Raw genomic sequence first — 24,356 nt, forward strand, 5'->3', positions numbered from 1 at the left:
CTCTATTCATTGTGCTCTTTGGCCTAATCTTATCATTGTTAATAGTTCCGTATGATTCAGACACTGATTTGGATACTCAAGGTCTTTTGACTGAGTTTCCTTAACAAGAAATGATATTTCATATGCCTGAAAATGAATAATCCAGAATATTTCATTAACATTCAGCTGACCGGTTTTAAATAAGAGCATTTGGGATTGCATTCAATTAAACTAGAGTCTATAAGGTAAGAATTTTATTTATTCATTTAACTTTTTTAAATTAAAAAAACAGCTTGAAGAATATGATTTTTCTCTGTGTCAATGTGCAAAATAACATAAAAATTTAAAGGAAAAACTTAGATTTATAAGGAGGCAGAAGAGTATATTGGCCTGACAGTTTTGTATACACTACAGTTAAGCAGAATAAAAGGTATCTATTGAGCATCTCACTTTGTTTGGCACTCACTGGTTGAGCTCTGGCTAAAAAGCGAGTCAACATTTTTTGTCCCTCCACCCTCCAGAAACTTCAAGTCCAGGAAAGAAAGAACTGGCAGCTTCCTTGTTTATTTACTTCTCAACTGAATTTTACAGAGAAATATGTGGAGAAAAACTGATCTTGAACCCAAAGAAGTCTCTGTACTTTTAAACTGAGTTTCTCAATCTATATACTTTTTTCAAAAAGGTATCTTCTTATCACTTCACAGGGATCACATAACAAGGTTTATGTTTAACCTTGTTAAAATATGACAATATTTATATATATATTTAAATATATAACAAGGCTTATAACAGGATCTCTGTGTTCAGGCAAGGTTACTACAAAATTTAGAATATTTCTCTGTATGAGGACAGAACTTTTAAAAATAGCATCTTAGATTCAGACTGTGAAGCAGTCACTTGAACTAAATAATACTGGTTTTTATTATTCAAAAAGTAATCAAGGTAATCCCAGCATTTGGGAGGTGAGGCAGACAGATCATTTGAAAACAGGAGTTCGAGACCAGCCTAGCAAACACAATCAAACTCCATCTCTAGTAAAAATACAAAAAATTAGCTGGGTGCAGTGGCACATGCCTGTAATCCCAGTTACCTGAGATGCTGAGGCATGAGAGTCAGTTGAACCCAGGAGGTGGAAGTTGCAGTGAGCCAAGATCACACCACAGCACTCCAGCCTGGGTGACAGCAAGACTCTGTCTTAAAACAAAACAAAAAGAAGTAATGAAGAAAAAATACACTTTGTGAGACTGAGGCGGCAGATCACTTGAGGTCAAGAGTTGGAGTCCAGCCTGGCCAACATGGTGAAACCCCATCTCTACTAAAAATACAAAAATTAGCCAGGCATGGTGGTGGGTACCTGTAATCCCAGCCACTCGAGAGGCTGAGGCAGGAGAATCGCTTGAACCCGGGAGGCAGAGGTTGCAGTGAGCTGAGACTGCATCACTGCACTCCAGCCTGGATGACAGAAAGAGATTCCATCTCAAAAAAGGAAAAAGGATAAATAGACAAATCGGACTTCATGAAAGTTTTAAAATTTTGTGTATCAAAAGACCGTATCAACAAAGTAAAAAGACAACTCATAGAATGGGAAAGAAAATTTGCATATATCTGATAAGAGATGAGTATCAAGAATGTATCAAAAACTCCCAAAACTCAATAACAACAAAAGACCCAATTCAAAAATGAGCAAATAAACATTTCTTCAAATACGATGTACAAATGCCCAATAAGCACATAAAAAGATGCTCAACATCACTTATCATTAGGAAAGAATGAAAATCAAAACTACAAGGTATTGCCTCATACTGATTGGTATGAGTACTATCAAAAACATACAAACAGAAAATAATAAGTGTTGGTAAGAATGTGGAGAAACTGGAACCTTTGTGCATCGTTGGTGGGAATGTAAAATGGTACAGCTTCTGTAGAAAACAGTATGGCAGTTCCTCAAACAATTAAAAATACAATTACCATATGGGCTAGCAATTCCCCTTTGGGTATATACCCAAATGGATTGAAAACAGGGTCTTAGAGAGATATTTGTACCCCCATGTTCATAAGCAGCATTATTCACAATAACTAAAAAATGAAAGCAACCGAGTATCCATCAACAGATGAATGGCAAAACAGATAAGTAAAATCTGTTATATACATATGACAGAATATTATCCTGCCTTGAAAAGGAAGGAAAATCTGATATAGGCTATAACATGGATGAACCTTGAGGACATTATGCTAAATTAAATAAGATGGTCACAAAAAGATAAATACTATATGATTCCACTAATATGAGGTACTTAGAGTAGTCAAAATCATAGAGACAGACAGTAAAATTGTGGTTTCCAGGGGACAAGGAAAGAATGAAATGGGGAGTTCTTATTTAATGGCATAGATTTTCAGTTTTATAAGATGAAACAAGCTATGAAGACAAATGGTGGTGATGGCTGCACGATACGATGAATGTGCATGATACCATTGAACTGTACACTTTAACATGGCTATATACATTTTACCACAATTTTTTAAAAGTAGAAGAGAAAAGCACTGGGAAATAAGAAATGTTGTTAGCAATATAAGTATGGATAGATAAAAATATCTGTAGATCTAAAACATATCAACTAAGTTAACATAAAGTCTCAAGTTAATACATGAATTACTTTTAATTAAAAAACAATTCAGGATACAACCTAAAAATAAAAGTAATGGAAAGTCTTAAGATAACAAAGATAATCCCCAAATACTTATTGAGTATCTGATCAGTTAAGGCACTGGTGTAGGCACACGTATATAAACCTTAGGAGACACGTGTGTACTGCTTACAATAACATTGTAGGATGACATCATCCATTGGCTTATAGAGAGACTTCTGTACCAGTGTAATGCATTATATCTCCCAAAGAATTTGTAAATCATGCTGATTTAGTCCACTCTTCTTGTCTTCTACTTCTTTTCCATCAGTATTGCCAGTTATGTCTGTGTCCATGAAATATTTAAGTAGAAAAATAGCCAAAATCTCATTCTTAGGTTATAATCAGATCCATTAGCTTTATGCAAAACTAATTGGTGGGTTAAAAATACATAATATAATTACTTGTGCTTAAAACGAAACAGGCATCCAAATTTAGTTATTGGAACAAAGGCAAGTTAAATTCAGTGAGTGCATTAGTCTGGTGAGTTATTCAAGGTCACTCACTGGCTAGGGCAAAACTAAATAAGAGAGCTGAATTTCCCAAAAGTTTAGGTTTGATCATTCTCTCTTTTAAACTTGGCTATAAAGTGAAAGGGCTTCAAATTTTTCCTCAATGCTTTGTGTCATCTTAATAAACACTGCCTACATAAAGACAAAAAAAGTGTTAAGTATATACCCATATATTAAAAATGAAAATATCCACTCATGTAGAGCTACTTCAAGTCAGCTGTTTCCCATTCAAATGCAAACAAAAAGACCAATTCATTCAGCTGTAAAATTGCATAAGCTGAGCTCCAACGACCAGGGGGAACAGTATATCCTATCACAATTCCAGCATAAATATAAATAATATCCAGAGCATCATTTCCTGAAACATGGTTCATGCAATACCGGCTCTGCAAAGTACTTTAAGAAAATGTTTAGAGGTTGATACATCCGGGAAATCCTGCTTACACACACCCCTTATGAGAGATACGCAGCTCACATTAGTTCCCAGGAGTCTTCAGAAATCTGTTATTTTTGTGTAATTCAGTCTTTTCCAAACACATATTTTTTTTATTAACAGAACCAGCACTTTGGGGATCATTGCTCTAAAGAATTTCAAGTATTCATTGTATTCAAATACAGAGTGATTGTAGACCTTATGAAATCAAAAGCAAGAGGCCTTTCTTATCCTGTCTCTGAAACCTCGACCTCAGCAGTCCCCACTTCATGGCCAGGCTTACTCAACCTCAAGCTACCAGTCTGTAAAGGAGAAAATACTGAAGGTTGTGCTGGTTTCTCATTTTATTTACCGTCTAATTTCAACCAAATCTCCCATTCTGTTTTTAACAAGCTTATGTCCCTTTCAACATTCTCTAAGTTTTAGGCTGGGATTCTATTTCTGGCATTCCAGATTCTGGCTAGCCAAATCCATGACTACCTTCTGACACCGAACTCTTTTGTACTTAGTGTACAGCTTTTACCTTTGATCCTGTACAGAAGCCTGTCAATTTAAGTCCGTCTCTACTTTGGGCTTATCCTCCCTCCTGCCTGTGATAAAACTAATAAAGGCAAACCTCAAACTGTGACAAGGAGGATATGCTCCATAGAGACAGAGAAATCCGGTGATGTTTCTTGCAGCTTGGATTCATCCATCAATCAATTAAGAAACACCCAAAGAGCTCCTTCTGTCCTCAAGACATTATGCTAAGAGCTATGGAGAATTTAACAGAAAACACAATGGCAGGGCACTTCATTTTGAGTAATGTTTTGGGGGAGGAATTGGCCCAGGAAGCAAGGGAGAAATTTGTGATTCAATAACTGTGAGGTTCCTCCTTCTATGGCTATATATTACAAGGATTTAAGAATGGTTTTCGGCCAGGCATAGCGGTTCATGCCTATAACCCCAGCACTTCGGAAGTCCAAGGCAGGAGATCACTTGAGCCTAGGAGTTTGAGAGTAGCCTGGGCAACAGAGTGAGACCCATTGCTACAAAAAAATTTTTATAATAGCCAGGTGTGGTGGCACATGCTTGTGGTCCCAGCTACTCAGGAGGCTGAGGTGGGAGGATCACTTGGACCTTGAGGGGTCAAGGCTGCAGTGAATCATGATCCCACCACTGCACTCCAGCCTGGGTGACAGAGCAAGACCCTATCTCAAAAAAACATAAATAAATAAATAAAAAATATTTTCAGTGAATACTTTATTTTTGTCCCTAAGACCATCCCTGACCTGTTTGATGCTATTCTTACATAACATCTTTTGGTGATAAAGATAACATACTGTTAAAAAGAAAGGCATTTTTAAAACAGTATGTCCAGTTTTAAGGACCTCTGGATAGCCTCTAAAGTAGAAATATAGGAGACACTGTATATAAAATGGCACATGGTGAGATTGACTATCTGGTTTACAATAAAATCCCCAATTTCAAGATTAAGAAAAAAGTGCAATGTATATACCTACTCTCAGTCCACCATACCATCTTTTTTATTTAACCAAAGGCATTTGTATTTGTTAAGAAATATAGGTCTAGAACAAGGCAGATTGCTGATAACATCATCCATGGTGTGTGTTATTGAAGATCTACTATGCATATAGGCACATTGCATATGCTGATTTGTTTTAGGGGAATCATTTCCTGGAGACTTGAAGAGTGTACCAATTAGAAGCTCCTTTGAGGTACACAGCAATGAATTTTTAGCTTCAATTCCTAAGAACTCAACAGAGCCAAAACAGAAGTGAATAGTAAATTTCTTTTGGCTATGACATCTGATAAAATAGCGTCCCTTCATAGAATGCATAATGCCTGCATTATTTTTGTAAACATAGCGTTGCCAAAAGATGCTCTTGAAAGTTAATGTTACAAAAGGGGAGAGTAGTAAGTATTGTGTCAATATTATGTACCAAAATTATGAAGTATGTCTAGTTATCATGGAAACATGTCATGTAATTTATTTCCAAAAGATACAAAAAAGATTATAAACTCCTTAAAAGCAAGGATTATGTGACACAATTTTGCATCCTACATGGTGTCTCACTCAGACCCTTCGGCATAGCAGGCATGTGATATACTTGTACTGAACATGTAATGAGTCAAGGAGTGAGACACTGAATGCATGAATGATTCAATCAGTGAAGAAATAAAAATTCAATAAAGCCTTTATATAAATAAGCTGGTAGACAATTGTATGCTACCCACTAAATAAGAGGGTATGAAATAGTTAAAGAGAAAAGAAAATCCAGAAAAGCTGAAAGTAACTACTGGAAAATGTTTCTTCGTTTGCTTGTTTTAAGTAACAAGGGAAACTTCTGAGGTAGCATTCAATCTGGACCCTGTCTCACAAAAACCAAGATCCTGACAAATCCCTTACCAATGTGTTTTCTTAAAGCCATTTCCTGGTATTAGCTTGTAAATGAAGCGGCTAGCATTACGGAAACATATTAGAGAAGAAAAACTAATTTTATACTTCTGGTAAAGACAGAAGATCAAATGTTCTCATTAGCCTCTGCTACCTTCCAAAACCCATAAAAATATCACTAAATAATTTTAAAAAAGGAGAGAGAGTAAGAGAGATGGTAACAACAAGAGGATTTGGAAACCAGAAAATAAATGGGCAAGAAGTAACTGATTTAGCAGATCTAAGAAAGCTAAATCCTAAACTGGCAGTGGGGAAACTGAGAGTCAATAAAATTTACAGGTAGAGCCCCCAAATGCCCAAAACTGATGACATCTTGTTCCCCTGGAAGAAGGGTGAAGGTGGGCCTGTTTTAAACCTAAGATAATCACCTGGAAGCCAATTTAAGAACCAGCTAAAACCCCAGATTCCTTCTCTTGGAAGTCTGCCTCTCTATGCAGAGAATAAAATAGAGGGTCTCTAGATAAAAGGATACCAATATTGAAGGCAGGGACACCTTACCCTACACTGGGAAATTAGGTCAACATATGCTTATTAAATGTTTAAATCCTGCCTTCTTCCTCCATTCAGTTCCCAGAGTGCAATCAGCAGGTTGGAATCTCATCAAATCTAAAGGAAATACCTAAAGATATTGATGGAGAAGGATATTCCATCAATGAACAGCCCATATCAACCTATATAGCAGGATTTCTCAACCTTGGCACTTTTGACATTTGGGACCAGAAAATTCTTTGTTGTGGAGAGCTGTCCTGTGCATTGTAGAATGTCTAGTTGTAGTACCTGTGGCCTCTACCCACTAGATGCCACAACCTCTCCAGCATTACAAACAGAAATGTCTCTTGACATTGCCAAATGTCCTATAAGGAGCAAAATCACTCCTGGTTGAAAATCACTGCTTTATAGTGAGGCTGATAGCTGACAATTCCCTCTCATATACTCAGAGTTTCAAATCAGCTTCTTAGATATTAATGGATACTAGTTGAAGTTATGCATGGTTGAGCACAGATTCACTTACAATTTATGCTTGAATTAACCATTTAAAAAGCACAGTGTGATTTAGTTGTTTTCAACTAAGATTATTTTATGAAATCTAAATTTTTAAAAAATCTTTCTAACAAACATCATCTGAAGTTAAGAGTATCCCAAAATAATTAAAAAGTAAAAAACAAAAATAAAAATAAACCTATTAATATGGTCTACCTATAGGCAATAAATTGGGATTTACTTTACCCCATAAATATCTAAATAGTTTGCTCTTTCTCACTTAAGGAACATTTGTTATCTTAATAATAATCTTTTTAAAAAGTCTCATTATATTTGTCAATGAAAAGAGTCAAACTCTATAAAATATTTGAAGAGATTTATTTTTAGCCAAATATGAGTGACCATGGCCTGTAACGCAGCCCTTAGGAGGTCCTGAGAACATGTGCCTGAGGTGGCTAGGGCACAGCCTGGTTTTATACATTTTGGGGAGACATGAGAAATCAATCTAATATATTTAAGATGTACATTGGTTTGGAAAGGCAGGACAACTCAAAGTGGAGAGCTTCCAGGATATAGGTAAAATTTAAATTTTTTCTGGTTGACAATGTGTTGAGTTTATCTAAAGACCTGGGATCAACAGAAAGGAAATATCTGGGTTAAGATAAAGGGGTATGGAGACCAAGTTTTATTGTGCAGATAGCAGACTTCAGAGAGAATAGGTTAGAAAGTGTTTCTTATTGGACTTAAAAGGCTGCCTGACTCTTAGTTGATTATCTCCTGGATCTGGAAAGAAAAAAAAGGAGGAGGGAAAGGGGATTCTCTACAGAATGTAGATTTTTCCCACAAGAGGTGACTTTGCATGGCAATTTCAAGATATGACAAGGAAATATATTTGGGGTTAAAATATTTTGATTTCCTTCCTTATTTGTTACGTGACGTTATGCCAGAGTCAAGTTGGAAAGCAGGCCACATTATACAGGATTAAATAAAATCCCTCTGATGAGACTTTATGGTTTGCAGGGTGTGACTCCCTAGGTTCCTTAGGTAGGATTTGGGTAAAATAAGAAAAAAAAAGGTCAGAGTTTAGTTCTTATACATAATCAAGAGAAGTAAGTAAGCCAAGTGGACTCTCCTGGAATGCTTCTGAAGTTCTGGTCTTTAAGAGATGAGCATCTGACATCAGTTGGAACACGTAGAAATTTATTACCTTTCAAACTGTTTACAAGTTTTATTGTCAGTTTCAAATTAGAAGAGGAAGAAAACCTTTGTTGTTAGGCCATATCAGTATATGAAATGCATTTTGAATGTAAGGAAAAACTTTTTAATGAGAATCACACAATTTCAGCTAGAAAGGAACTCAGAAGCCATCTGTCAACCTCCTTCCCAAGGAAGGAATCACCATTTCAAGATTCATGGAACATGTTTAAGGATAAGGGGCTACTGTTTTCTGAAGATGGTTCAGTTGTGAATCACCTTGAAACGTACCCAAGTCTGCTTTTATAACTTTTATACACTAGTCTAGCCTTTAAAGGGGAAAAAAAGTATTTTTCTCTCTAATTCATCTGTTTCAGTTCAAGAATTCTTGGCTCCTTTGTCATCTATGTAATTCTGTAGTGTCTAAGATATGTCTAAGCCTGTATCTAACTCTCTTCAAACATATCCTAGTCATCTAGGTAGCTGGCATTTTCAAAGGTGAAATTGGGTATATGAACTAATCTTTTTTTTTTTTTTTTTGAGACGGAGTCTTGCTCTGTGGCACGGGCTGGAGTGCAGTGGCGCAATCTTGGCTCACCGCAACCTCCGCCTCAAGTGATTCTCCTGCCTTAGCCTCCTGAGTAGCTGGGATTACAAGCGTATGCCACCACGCCTGGCTAATTTTTGTATTTTTAGTAGAGACAGGGTTTCGCCATGTTGGCCAGGCTGGTATCAAACTCCTGACCTCAGGTGATCCACCTGCATCAGCCTCCCAAAGTGCTGGGATTACAGGCAATACAGGGGTGAATCACCATGCCCGGCCTATATAAACTAATCTTATTCGGTTATATCAACTAATCATCCCACACATGAAGACTTCCACCAGCATTTTCCTTGCCATGGATAAGAAAACCCCACCCTTCACCAATATCCCTCCACCAAACCATGATATACATCCCTACTACAAGACCATTAGAGTGAAGGCACAAAGATCATCTACCTTCCCTATACATACCTACTTGGAGATATTTCTAGACTAGAGCAAAGTATAGTAACTCTGGTTACAATAACAGACTAAGGTCAGGTCACACTCAATTTACTGGTATTCTTAGGAAAAACTCCACAGCTGATACCTCCACAGCTGATACCTCATCCTTATGTTTAGAGTGGTTGCTCATTGAAAATTATATAATTTTATAAATTATAAATTATATATTATAAATTATATAATTATATATAAGCTTCCAGTAATTAAAACCATCACCCAAAACCAGAGTCCATCAGTTACTCTGAACACTGAAAATCTTTTTGTACAAATATTATTGCTAATCTGAAACCTATTCCTTTCTTTTAATCATTTTTAAGTCTCTGATCCAATTGAGTAAAAGTCATTTTGAAGTTAAATTTACAACTATATTTACAAGACAATGCAACATTTGAAGAATCATTAAAATTTTTATTATCCCTCAGCAGATTTTTGTTCTTTTCCCCTCCTTCCCCGTTCATTTCCAGTTGAAGAATCCTGGCTCCCAGCCAGCCAGAGTCTTGGAGGAGTTCTTATTCAACCACCCACTTCCCACTGCTAGCCATGGTGTGCCAAACAGAAATTTTTACTCATGCCATGATAACTACCTTCTTAGAAGTTTTCCAACCTCCCTTGTGTTACAGTTTAGGGGTGTTAGAAGGCCAATTATTTGTGTGGATTATAGAAGATTCTGACATCCCCTAGAAAGAGCCTAATATCTGGCACTTTTCTGCACATCATCTGGCAATAAACACCATCTGCGGTTCAGCAAGGAAACTCTTTGCTGTGCCATAGGATGTTTCTAAACTCCTAGCAGTCATTAAAAGCAATTATTTTACCGAGATTCATTCCTCCTACCAGTGTAGAAACCCTTCTCCTACAGGTTGGTATATCCTAATCCAGAATCCTTGGGGATTTTGCATGGTTTCTGTGTGTTTGTGGAGGTTGGCAACAAGAGATGAGTACTATGCCACTGCCCTAAGGTTACATGGTACCATTTGATAGAGAGTCTGTAAGTCTAAAACTACGAGTTTCCTGAAAAACACTAGGTACTAAAATGAGAAGGAGACATGGATCAGGAAGTGGAACAAAGGAAGAAGCAGAGAAACTGAAAAAATTCAAACCACCTCACTAACATGCAGTAAATATCAGTTTTAGGAACTCTGAAAACATGCCTGCACCTCTGTTCAGGTCAGCCTCCCCAGGTTCCTCTTCAGACCGGGCCAGGTAGGCTCAGACTCTGCTCTCACACTCACTGCTCTGTGGAGGCTGAGGCTCCTTTCTGAGCCTGTGTGGGGATCTCCTCACACACAGCCGAGCTGGAGAGCTGATGCAGCCCAGGCCTGAGAAGAGTGGGGACTGGATGGTTTGTCTAATTCTCTGAACATAAACTTGGCAGGAAGTTCTTTGAGTTACTAAGCAACTGAACATCTGACATGAAGCCTATTAACAACCTTTTCCATAGATTAGTAAAAGTTCCCAGAACAAATTCATGTCTGGTCCAGTGAAGAAATAAGAAGGAAACAGGGGTAGCTAAGAAGGGGATGGGAAAGGAAAGCCAAGATGGAAAAAGGAAGCAGCTTGTCTTGTGACATGTGGACGCAGGAAGATGAGGAAAGCAAACAAATGGAGGCACTTGGGTGAGAGTTGGTGGCATCCAGGGAAGGAGAATGTGAATAAAGTATGGTACAAAATGATCCAGAATTGCATTTGCCACAAGCTCTAGGAAGCAGTCTTACAGCAAAAAGAGAACTTCCAAGGTTTTCATTTGTTATGTAGAATTATAGATCTTTCTTCCATTTTGTTATAATCATCCCCACTCAAGCACTCACCACAGGTACATTGCTGTCACAAAAATCTGTAAGGATAACACACTAATGGGCTTGACAACTTCATGAAAACAGATAAGGAATGACTTGGAAAGTTCTCAATTTATAACTTAATGTCCTGGGTAAGCTGCCTTGCTGCTGCCCCTAGATTCACTCTCTCTTCCTTTTCTACCTTACTTTGCTGTGCCCAGGGTACAGACAATAAGGGAGTGAATTGTTTGTGGAGAATTTTAAAACATAATAAACTGACAAAAAGTCAACCTGCTTTTTATTAACACCTTGGCTAACTAAGAATTACTGCAATTATAACAATATATATGTAAGCCTCCAATTCTCTCTCTTTTAAAAATTTTCTTTATAAAAACATTGTATTCGCCAGGCACAGTGGCTCATGCCTGTAATCCCAGCACTTTGGGAGGCCAAGGTGGGCAGATCATGAGGTCAGGAGTTCAAGACCACCCTGGCCAACATAATGAAACCCTGTCTCTACTAAAAATTCAAAAATTAGCCGGGCATGGTGGCATGTGCTTGTAATCCTAGCTACTTGGGAGGCTGAGGCAGGAGAATCGCCTGAACTCAGGAGGCAGAGGCTGCGGTGAGCCAAGATCACACCACTGCACTCCTACCTGGGCAACAGAGCAAGACTCTGTCTCAAAACAAACAAACAAACAAAAAATTGTATTCTATATGGAAGCTAATTCAGAGAGCTTCTAGTTACACAATCAGTCCTGACACACTTAAAGTCAGCTACACTCCACTATTCACAATAGCAAAGACTTGGAATCAACCCAAATGTCCATCAGTGACAGATTGGATTAAGAAAATGTGGCACATATACACCATGGAATACTATGCAGCCATCAAAAAGGATGAGTTTGTGTCCTTTGTAGGGACATGGATGCAGCTGGAAACCATCATTCTTAGCAAACTATCACAAGAACAGAAAACCAAACACCGCATGTTCTCACTCATAGGTGGGAACTGAACAATGAGATCACTTGGACTCGGGAAGGGGAACATCACACACGGGGGCCTATCATGGGGAGGGGGGAGGGGGGAGGGATTGCATTGGGAGTTATACCTGATGTAAATGACGAGTTGATGGGTGCAGCACACCAACATGGCACAAGTATACATATGTAACAAACCTGCACGTTATGCACATGTACCCTACAACTTAAAGTATAATAATAATAAATAAATTTAAAAATTAAAAAAAAAAAAGTCAGCTACACTCCTTCCCAGGATATATTCTTAGGGTCTAGAACCATTCAAGTTTGCTGCAGGAGCAGTTCCTGCCTCTGGCCTCCAGAGTGCTACCTATTCCTTATTTAAACAGTAGATTAGAAACTGATTTTCAAAAGGAGTAACTGAAACCTGAGTTACATCAATTCTGTCATTCTTCATGGACACTTGGAATTTTTAATTTATGTTTAAAATTAAAACAATGTGTATTAGTCCATTCTCATGCTGCTATGAAGAAATACAGAAGACTGGGTAATCTCATCACAGTTCTGCATGACTGGGGAGGCCTCAGGAAACTTACAATCATGGCAGAAGGCACTTCTTCACAGGGTGGCAGGAGAGAGAATGGGTGCTAGCAGGGGAAATGCCGGTTATAGAACCATCAGATCTCGCGAGAACTCACTCACTATCACAAGAACTGTATGGGGGAAACTGCCCCCATGATTCAGTTACATCCACCTGTCCTGCTCTTGACATGTGGGGATTTGGGGATTGTAATTTGAGATGAGATTTTGGGTGGGGACACAACCAAACCATATCACAGTGAAACACAGAATGAACCGCAAAGTGAAATATTTTTGTTTGGTAAATGAAAATTTGAGATGTATAATGAGATGAAATATTTTACCAAATTTGAACAATGTTAACATTGTAATTTAGTCTTTTAAAATTGTCAATTATATTTGTTGTGAAACTTAAGGATGAGTCAAAAAAAACCAATCATTATGACTTATCATTATCGAAAATAATTTTGTCCTGTATAAGCAAGGGGAGGGGTATTTAAAATGATCTGCTCTAGGTGTCAGCCGGTATGGAGCATGTGGAAGCAGGAATAAGAGGAAGGCACATACATGTAAGCACTTGGGTGAGAGTTGGAGGCATCCAGGGAAAGAGAACATGAATAAAGTATGGTACAAAATGATCCCAGAATGACATTTGCTGCAAGTTCTGCCCTCTGCCCTCTGGCTTGTATTGGGTTCATACAGGACCACTGGCTTGAGATCAGGAAAAGAGAAGAGTGAGGTTAGGGCATTTATCCCTTCCTCTCCCTGAAGCCTTCTTCTAGTTTGCCAACATACTTTGACTTAGACCAGAGGTCACAGCTCTCATCAGAGGCCTTCCCCACACGACTAGTTCTCAACCTTCTCACTCTTCTCTCTTCCACCCTCCCTCCTTCCCTTCTTGGAATATAGTTATTGCTTGCCTGTCTGTCTTGCCAGTTCAGACCCAGGGATGGAAAGACACTGCCCTCATCTTACTAGCCTAAGAATACTGCACTACCCTTTGTACTTTTCCTATACCCTGCCCACACCTTTATAAATTTAGTGTTAACTCTGAAAATTACCCAATTTTCAGGTATCAACTATTGCCTGCTGACATTCTGACTAATATATATATCCTGACTCCTCATAACCCCAATTTCTATCACTGTTCATTATCCTAGACATCAAGTGGAAAATTTTCTCCTCCTTAAATATGCAATTCTAATTCCATAGGCTCTGAAGATCATGGAAATGGAGCAGTTGATATTAGTTGTTTAATTGCAATTTCACTGATCAGGGAAAAGTGGGGGAAATATCACAGGATGTGTACTTAGCTGAGGAATCTGCTGCAGCACAGCCTTCTAAAAAACACCCTCCCTTCTCAAATGCTTGCCAGTCAACTCATAAAAGTAAAATCTGACAAACTGCCTCATTTAACATAAGCCCTCCCCCTACAAAAATCACTTCAGTATTTTTTCTGCTTCTCCCAAAGATGGGGATTAAAAATTCTAGGATTAATCAAAACCTTTCATCATTTTAAAGGGGTTAATCTTAAAGCTAATGGAAAGAATTAATTCCAGGCAGTACTGACTTCAATCTGTCGGAATCCTTTGCATTTCATTTTATCCTTTTCCAAGTTAACTACAACCGTAAAGATGACTAAAAGACTCAACTAAAAGTTCTTCTTAGAATAAAGAATATTTTTATTAATATTTTTCAAAAAAAATATTTCATGGGATAAAAAAGTACATTCACTGAAATTCAAAGGATCTTGATTCTCTAGCCTGGTAATCTTTAAATGACTTAAATACCCTCAGAGTGTGAGAACTTGATTTCAAAATGCCAAGCAAACTCAAGCAAGAAAACTTAGAATTATACCTAGCACACAATAAAAACACATAATTTCTGCAAAATAATTCAACAATCTGATCTGACCTCAATGTGATGACCCAGAAGAGAATTTGGTGGTGAGAAGGGCTGCAGAAGATACAATTACCATGGTTAATCTGTATTCATGAAAATGAGAGCTAGAGTCGAACAACAACAAAAGCATCAGCAATATTAATAGCTAACACTTACATTATGTTTACTGTTAATATGTGTGCAAATCACTGTTTTAAATGTTTTTCATGCATTGATTCATTTAATCCTCAGAGCAACCCTGAAAGGTAGATCACTATAACTATTTTCATCTTACAGACGAAGAAACTGAGACTGGGAAGGTTTAAGTAATTTGCCAAAGGTCACACAGCTAGTAAGTAACAGAGCTGAGATACACGCACAGGCTTGGCTCTGAGTTCATACATCTAACTACCATGATATACTGTCTCTACCAGAACTTGAGAACACAGTCCTTTTAATTGGTGTGCAATTTAAAAAATACAATCAGTCTAATCACAGCACATGAATTCAATTTAATCTCTGTTTCTCTTTCAGGAACGACAGTTAAAAATGGGAACTGAGGTATCCCCAAGAGAACTCTTACTGCTATATTTGTGAAGTCATGACAGTATCATCAACATCTGGAGACCTACTAATAGTTTTGTCAAGAAGAAAAGAAAATGAATAGCCTAGTTCAGTAATTCTCCTCACTTGGAAATGAATCAAGAACCCCTTTGTGATTCTGTTGACAGCTATGGTCCCTCTCCCAAGAAAATGTCTACTTTGCATTTAATTTCAATAAATTTCCAGAAGGCTTGATGTGCATCCACAGGCTCTATGTGAGAAAACCCTCTTCTTAGATGATTTCTAAGTCTACAGTGTTGTATACTTCACAGAAATAAAAAATCAACCAACCAGCCGAGCTCAGTGGCTCACACCTATAATCCCAGCACTTTGGGAGGCCAAGGTGGGCAGATCACTTGAGGTCAGGAGTTCTAGACCAGTCTGGCCAACATGGTGAAAACCCATCTCTACTAAAAACACAAACATTAGCCAGGTGTGGTGTCATGTGCCTGTAGTCCCAGCTACTCAGGAAGCTGAGGCAGGATAATCACTTGAGCCCAGGAAGCACAAGTTGCAGTGAGCCAAGAGCACGCCACTGTACTCCGGTCTAGGCAACAGAGCAAAGATCTGTCTCAAAAACAAACAAACAAAAAAGAATCAACCAACCAACCAACATTTACTGAGCAACTACTATGTGCAAAACACTGTAGTGGACCTTGTGTGGATAATACAAGAAAAGATATTATATAATTCCTGCCTTCAAAGAGCTGTATAGTCAAGTTTGCAAAATAAGACAAGAATAGGGACACTAGTTCTCCAGGCACTCAAAAGAAATATCATTTCTAGCTTGAGTTGTCAGGCAAGGCTTCAAAAGAGGGCATGAACTATGAACTGGTCTAGATAAATTATTAGGATTGGAGAGAAAGTAAGAAAAAGCATTTGATATTGCCTGAATTTGTGGGCTGAAAATTTAATTTTATGAAAAATGCTGTATGTTAACTATAACTAGGAACTTTATTCTCTGACCAGATAGTGTGCCTCATGCCACATCAGTGCAATTTGTTTACCTTAGCCCAGCTATCTGCTGGGAAGATATCACACAATTGGAAGCCCTTGGCCTTCTTTCTCAGAAGTCAACAAAAATGTGCATTGCGCTGTTTACCATGATAAGAATACTTGTCAACAGAAATTGGTTTGAGGTTCTTAACTCACCTCTCCATGGCCAGAGGAGCCAACAGAGAGAAATTTATTTTTATTTCAAGGTGGCTTTGTATCTCATTAACAATCCCTTGAGCCTCCACCCTTTTTATTCAACTGTCAACAGTCCTTGATGTTCTGAATAAAGAGCTGTCCAAACTAGGATTAAACAGAAGAAGAGGGGAAAAAAATCACTGTTCTCATTCTGAGAGTCCACGTGGAGGTGCTAAGCTAGTTCAACTCCCTTGAGAGCTACATTTTTATTTTCTTTGCAATCCTGGTCACAATTCAGGATTCAGGCATTTGCATCATGAGGCTTGATTCCTGCTACAATTCTTTCCAGCAAAAATACAACACAGTAGGGCAGGGTATATTTGAAATTCCAATAAAATCAATGTTGACTTGATTGGGAAATTCTAAAAATTAGAACTGAAGTCTAAAGAGAGACAGATTAAGTTATTAATTAGCTAGGGCTGCCAGAAAACAGCAATATATAAAAAGGGAATACAAGGAAGAAGACTTCCTGTAAAACTGTCATCATGCATTCAACTAGAAATGGATCCTGCAGTCCCACATGTGGAAGTGAGATGCAAGTTTGGAGTAGCTGCCTCCCTTCAAGAGATTTAAAGTTTTGAAGTGTTACAGCATATTCCCCGAGGGCTGGGTGAGACTGTGTGTGTGGTGGGGTAAAGTGGAGAAAAAAAGTGTCACAGAAAATCAGTAGTTCAAAAGAAGAAACAAAAAACATAATTTGAAATGAACTAACTTTTTCACTCTGTAGCTGGGGGTGGCAGGTAATAAGACTCAACATACCCATATGATAGCTGTACCACTTAGAATCTTTGGGGCTGCAGGTAACCAGAAAACCCTGACTCATTTCAAATTTTAATTTTTTTTTCTAATTATGGAGTATCTCACATAATGAAATAACAGAAGTAAGGCAGGACCTAGCCAAGTAAGAGCTATCAGGATTCCTTCTCTGCTGCCCTGAGATTCTCCTGGATTAGCTTCATACTCACAAGGAAGGTAAGAGGCCTGTGATAGTTCTAGGCATCATGCCCTTACATGACAATGCCCAGAGGAAAACAGAACCATTTTTTCCTAGGCCTTTTTCTCAGGATTGAGGTAACCTTTCCTGGAAGCCCCCAGCAGACTTCCCCTCATCCCTTCTGGTAGATTTAGATCATATGCCCATTCCTAAACTAGTCTCAAGTGGAAAGAATAGGATTATCATGACTGATTCTTATATTGTGGTCCCCAGGCCACCAGCAGCACTTGAGAAAAATGCAAACTATTAGGACCCACTCCAGACTTACTGGATCAGAATCTCTACAGATGAAGCACAGCAGCACAGCCATCTGTGTTTTAATAAGAATTCCAAGAGAATCAGATGCGCTTAAGTTTGTGAACCATTGGTTTGGAGCAGAGTGGAATGGATGTTGGATTCTCAACCACAATGAGGACACTGGTCAAGGAGACAGGAATTAGGAAGAACACAACTATTAAAATAACCAGTCACTTTTGACTAGCATTTATGACATTTATGAATGCTTACTCTCTTCCTTTTTTTTTTCTTGCTAAAAGTAGACTAAATATCTTGAAATACGCCTGCCACCAAACACCTGGAAATGCTGCATAAAATATAATTGACAATTTTTTAAATATATAAACTCTCAGGAATGAAAAATGAAACCCTCAAAGTCCCAAAACAAAGAGAAATCTGAAAAACAAGGACTCAAACTTTTGTAATTCTAAATGTCACTGCCAATCTAAGTAACAAAGAGTCTTGTGTGTAAATGACAGAGTGGCCAAAAGGTAGGGTGATAAAACTGAGATTCTTATGTTGAACCAGGACCCTAGAGGTCTATATCCTCTGAAAACAAGTGGACTGGAAAAAAAAAATCCACCCACAGAAGTAAGCAACAAGGAACCTCCTCTATCTCAGGCTGAGCTCTGGGTGAAGGGAAAAAAATTTCCCCTGAGAATTTATAACCACAGGCCTGCCTTCATGTGGGTTTGAGATACAGATTTACACTACTACAAAGGCAGGTAAACCCTGCAGATAAATTAACATAAAAATGGATTCCCAGATATCATTGCTGAGGTTCTGGCAGAAGAAAACAAGAAGCCTCTTGGTAAAAACACATTCTCAAATAAGGTCACACAGGATTCTCACAGATAACAAAAGCTTGCAACCCTAACTCACAAAACACCTGGGGAAACACAGCTCCCTAATCAAGGCTCAGCAGAAAACAGCAAAATATGAACAGCATAATAGAATTATCAGGAAGGGCTGTAAAACAAGCTGGTTTTAAACTATTTTTATAAGTAAAACAGGGAATTAAAAACAGGAGAAAGGAATAAGATACTATTTTTTAAAAAGAACCAAGCAGATTTAAAAGAGATACAAAAGGGAAATATCCAGCTTCTATCATCCTCAACAAGAAATGTATGACCTCAACAAGAAATCAGCCTGGGCTGGAAGAGAAGTTGTCAGAGAACCTGAGGAAGCTTGAGGTTATTCTCAACACTTTGTAAAGTGTTCTATAATTTGGGTATTTAGGTGGGGAGTCCCCAGAAGGCCCCGCTTGAGGTGGTATCCAATGCGTACTCCTACAAAGATATGAAAAGATTTATCCCCATTCTCTCCTGTAATGTGACAAGACACTGGATGACAGTTAAATTACTGCTGATGATATTTTTGAGAGTATGGGGAGAGCATTTGAGAAAAAGCTTTGTGAAATCTCTTGATCTGCAGAACCTCTTTATCATGTTTTAACCTCTCAGCTTAATAGTTACATTTTATGATACTTCATAACAAAGTCCAATCTTTCAGAAGCACCATATTAAACTCATACCTCTGTATATTTGAGTGAGTCTTCTTAATCAAATTTATTGTAGTTTTTGCTCTGACTCCCTAAATAAGAAGTGTTTCATTTAAAATTTATTTCTAGTAACTTGTAGAAATATAAGGGCAGGCCAGGCGCAGTGGCTCATGCCTGCAATCCTAACACTTTGGGAGGCCAAGGTGGTTGGATTGCCTAAGCTCAGGAGTTCAAGACCAGCCTGGGCAACATAGTGAAACCCCATCTCTACTAAAATACAAAAGAAATTGGCCAGGCATGGTGCCATGTACCTGTAGTCCCAGCTACTCGGGAGGCTGAGGCAGAATTGCTTGAACCTGGGAGGCCGAGGTTGCAATGAGCCGAGATTGCGTCAGTGCACTCCAGCCTGGGCGACAGAGCAAGACTCTGTCTGGACAAAGACAAAGACAGGACAGGACAGGACAGGAAGAAGGAAAGAAGGAAGGAAGGAAGGAAAGAAGGAAGGAAGGAAGGAAAGAAGGAAGGAAGGAAGGAAAGAAGGAAGGAAGGAAGGAAGGAAGGAAGGAAGGAAGGAAGGAAGGAAGGAAGGAAGGAAGGAAGGAAAAGGGCAAATATATAGTGTGCAAAGAGTACCATCAATTTGCTCCAAATCAAAACTCAATTATATTATTGGAGAAATGCCACTATAAAGGCCTACAGTTTGACAATTATTGTGTATTTACATATTTACAGAGACTGTCCCCTCCCCTTCTGCTGGCTAGACCCAGGAGAAGCCTGGAACCATGGGAGAGGCCTCAGTACATGGTGTGGGATGACTGGAAAGGACAGGGATGTGTCTAACCACATCCATCACATTTGATGTTTCTGTCTTAATCCATTCCTGGCTAAGGGAAATGCCACTCCTTTAGATTCCTCTCTACATTTCCAGCATGTATGAATCACTTGGCAAAACCTGATATTAAAAGAAATGCAAAGAGTGGTAAAGCCAAGAAGCCCTTGTCTGACCCTGCCTCAAGGTAAACAAACACCTGATTTAAACAGAGGCTTGGAGGAAGCAGATCCTTCCAGCCAGGGAGAAGTCCCCACACCTGCCGATTTCCTTCCATTACAAATCAGAGGCAGAGCCTCACTGCATCTGGGGCCACTATTTGCTGCTTGGAAGAAAGCATGGGAGCACTCCCAGCCCTTGTACAATACCAATTATGTTTCTCATTTAAGAAACAGTTATTTGTCTGAATGCAAACTACATAAAGGGCAGAGGGAGTTCTCTTCTCTTACAGAGTGATAGTTTGTTATTCATCTGAAACACAGGAGTGTTTCCCTGATTGTAATCTTGGAGTTGATGTGTCCACAGAGGGAGTAAATACTTGAAGGAAAAGCAACATTGACAGACTAGTACAGTACTATCAGAGATTTATTTTGTGGCTAGTATGAAAAGTAAAAAGAGATAGGTGATGACAGGTTTTCAGAGCAAAAGCCAAAGGTTTCAAAGATGAGACCTAAGTGTTGCATTTTCCCTAAAGGAAAAGTTGCTGGAACTTCTTAGCAAGGAGGTGAATTCTTATTTACATAATCATCATCCTGGGCTAGTTTTGGCCTTCCTTATATTGTACCTACCCTTGCCTTAAAACATCCAGCCACAAAATTTGGCAAATATTGCTTTCTTTCCAGTGAGTTAACCAAGAATTATTTCCAGTGAGTTAATTCTGTATTACTGAGTGCCTACAGTGTCCTTAGAAGTGTGTGTTAAATCCAATGAGGAATAAAGATATTCAAGTCATATGCTCTCTCCTCACGGAATTTACAGTTTAAGAAGACAATAAAAAGTTTAGCCAGGAACAGTGGCAAGCACATGTAGTCCCAGCTACTCAGAAGGCTGAGGTGGGAAGATCACTGGAACCTGGGAGGCGGAGACTGCAGTGAACCGAGATCACACTACTGCACTCCAGCCTGGGCGACAAAGTGAGACCCCATCTCAAAAAAAAAAAAAAAAAAGACAATAAAAAGTGTTTTGATAACTTCTGTACCATTATGCTTTGAGGGGCTCAACCTGCTCAACCTGCTTTGAGGGGCTCCATGGCTCTTCCAATGAACAGCTAGAGTTCACTTCTTGGCACCATGGCCCTGCCCACCACTCTTGGCTATCCTGGCATAAAAGGCAGCATGCTTGGAAGTCTAAGGTAGTGGTTCTCAAAGTGTGGTCCTTGGACCAGTAGCAACAGCACCATTGTGGAACTTTTTAAAGGTGCAAATTCTCAGGCCTTCTCCAGAGCTACTGAATTGGAAGCTCTGGGACTGAGTCCCAGCAATTTGTGTTTCAATAAGCTCTGGTCTAAGGAAACTACTTTTTTGTTCTCCTACCTGCCAAATTGTCTTTCACTGGCCCTAGTTTCCACTTTCCACCTATTCAACATTAGAGAAGTGTTTTTGTTTGTGTGTGTGTTTTTTTAACAAGTTAGAACACTTTAGGCTGCAAGTCACAGCAGACGCTTATCAAACTAGCTTAAAAAGTGAGAACATTTATTGACTCATGTAACTGGAAAACTAGCATAAGGGCGGGTTCTATGGTTGACCTAATCTACCAGCCCTGGTTTGATTTCCCCCAATTCCATTAATTCTGCCCTCTTCTGAGGGTTAACTTCATCCTCAGGCTCCCTGTGAGTTGGCAACAGCAGTTCAGTCTCACATCTGCATACAAAAGCCTCCAGAGAAAGACAGAGAGAGCCTACTTCTGGAAACTCCCAAAAGATAAGGGAAAACTTTCCTAGAATTCCCCAATACACATTTCCTTTCCTGTTTTATCACTAGCCCAAACTGCAGCACATACACATTCTTGAACTGATCACTGGCAGGAAGGATGGGATTGATCAATCAGGTCCATACCTGCATCCAGGGGTGGAATCCACCCACAGAGACACATGCTCCATGTAGAAATAGGGTAGATGGCAAAAGAAAGTCAGGGTTCAGTTAGGAAGGAGAAAGGAGGAATGACTGATAGGTAGACAACCCCAAAGTTAATGAGTGTCTTTATGAGTTTCCAAGAACATGCTTTTAGGAAACGAAGTCATCTGCTCTTGACATGGCAGTGAAAGCTAAACACCATGAGGCTGGCAAGTCATGACCACAAACCCCTCAGCATTGAATTGCAATCAGTCTGGAGTGAAATTTATCATATTTCACAAGCAAACTCAGGTAAGTGAAAAGGAAAAACTATTTCCTTTTTCTTTCTCCTCCCATCATTCTCCCTCTTCTCCCACCCGAAACAATTTAATTTTATATTAAATAGTAGCAGTCTTTTGATCATTTCTTCACTGATATATATATATACACACACACACATTATAGATCATTAATGACATATTTCTCTCACAAATAATGTATCCTAGAACTATTTCCACAGATTACCAGACATTAAGTATAGCAGCAATTCTAATCCAGGCACAGTGTTAAACAAAGGATATATAATGATAAATAACAGTGGGTCCTCATCTCTAGGACTCACGGAGTAGTAGGGACAGACACATGAACAAATGGACATAATGCAATATGCAGTGGACAATAGAAGCATGCCCACACTATATATATGTTACAAAAGTAATGAACTTCATCTGAGGTATAAGGGATGGAAGTGATAACCCAGGAAAGTTTTGAGGGATAAATAGGGGGAAAAATAAGTGTAAGTGTATAGATAATCCTTAGAAATCAACATAGAAAACAAGGCATAGACAACATAAGATTACTTCAGGATAACAAAGCAGGGGAACTGTCCCAGAGCAGGATGTTCCACTTTCTTGTGGGGACTCACCGGCTGTATCTATCTGTTATGGGATGTGTTGAAAGTAACTTGCAACTAATGACAAAGTGCTAGAATATATTATACAAATAATTCAGAGCAGGTTCTGAAAATACTTAGATTATTAATAACTTAGAGCAGTTCAAGGTTGTCACTATAATCTTGTTATTATCCTCTGCATTCTCATGTGCTTTCAGAAGTGAAAGAGAAAGAAGATGGAGTTATATTTAGCCTGCTTGGAACTGAACATATTCCTGGGTTTCCTATTATTGTATACATGGGAATGAGCAGGGTCTAAAGGCCCAGTTGGAAAAGGCTAGGAGTGCAGCTCTGGGATAATGCCATATTACTACTTAATTCCTGAAGTCAACTCCTAAATTGTGGTAACCAAGGCCCCTAAAAAGGAAACCAAGGTGGCCCTGAAATGTTTCAGGATCCACTCAGTAATGCTATTTAGCAGACACAATTTTTTACACGCACAATTTGTTTTGCCCCACAATTTTGCAGAGATATTTTCCTCCTTTTCCTTTAGTTTCTAAGAATGGCAAATATATAGCCCTTAATATAAAAATAAACCCATAGCTACAAGTCAGGAACTACTTCTCTATCTTAATGATATAACCAAAAATCAAGGTAAAACTACATGTTTTCGTTGACTAGGAAAGGAACCAAAGGTCACTCCAGTAAAAACAGACACATGCAACAAGCAAATGCAGCATAGCCAAGTTCAGAAGTAACTGTATGAGTGTCTATACATGTGTGTGTATATTTAGGTATAGGGAAGAGAAAGGGAAAGAGAACTACCATCTGATGTGAATATAAATTTCTCTAAGAGTAGGTAACCTTGATTGTTCTTTGGTCTATTTGTCATGTGCATCAGCGTCCCCACATATTTTATTCTATTCTTTTTGAGACTCTGACACCGATGTTCCATCTCACCCTGTAGAAGTACAAGACCACAGGTCATACTCTACTCCACCCCATGGTCCCAGTTTTGGACTTTTATCTCCCTAGAGTTATAATCATACTTGCCAGGCTCCTTTGGAATCTTATCTTTGAAAGCATAAAGCATTTGCCTTAAGCAATCAGAGAACATATCTCTTGTGAGTGACACTCAACACATCATGAATGTTCAATCAATTTTATTGATGATGGTAGCAGAAAATGTCCCTTGGAAGAAGAGCATCAGAAAAACTCCTCCTGAAAGAGAACTACCAAATAGCTTTCAATTTAATGATCTACTCAGATCTCACTTCAATGAAATTTTAAGCAATTTCATATTCAAAAAGTCAGAATTCATGCACTATATTATATATAATCATTTAACATGACTCTGTAGGTGAGAGCATTTGATGATTATTACTGATTTTAAATACATCATAATTAAAGTTAGGGGAACCAAGTTGAAGGTCAAAATTTGCCGTGTGATTTCTTTTCATTTCTTTCAATTTCTACCCCAATTATATTATTTACTTATATTCAAATTTGCCAGTT

The 24,356-nt window shown here is 38.5% G+C and overlaps 1 protein-coding gene across 4 annotated transcripts in view; it reads right to left on the bottom strand.

Moving 5' to 3' along the window:
* Window positions 1-24,356, bottom strand: part of LOC105477949 (A-kinase anchoring protein 6) — a 651,033-nt gene that overhangs the window by 433,056 nt on the left and 193,621 nt on the right. The gene's annotated exons all lie outside the window — the stretch shown is intronic.

Source organism: Macaca nemestrina, chromosome 7 (assembly GCF_043159975.1).
Source record: "Macaca nemestrina isolate mMacNem1 chromosome 7, mMacNem.hap1, whole genome shotgun sequence".
In the NCBI taxonomy this organism is placed as follows: Eukaryota; Metazoa; Chordata; class Mammalia; order Primates; family Cercopithecidae; genus Macaca; species Macaca nemestrina.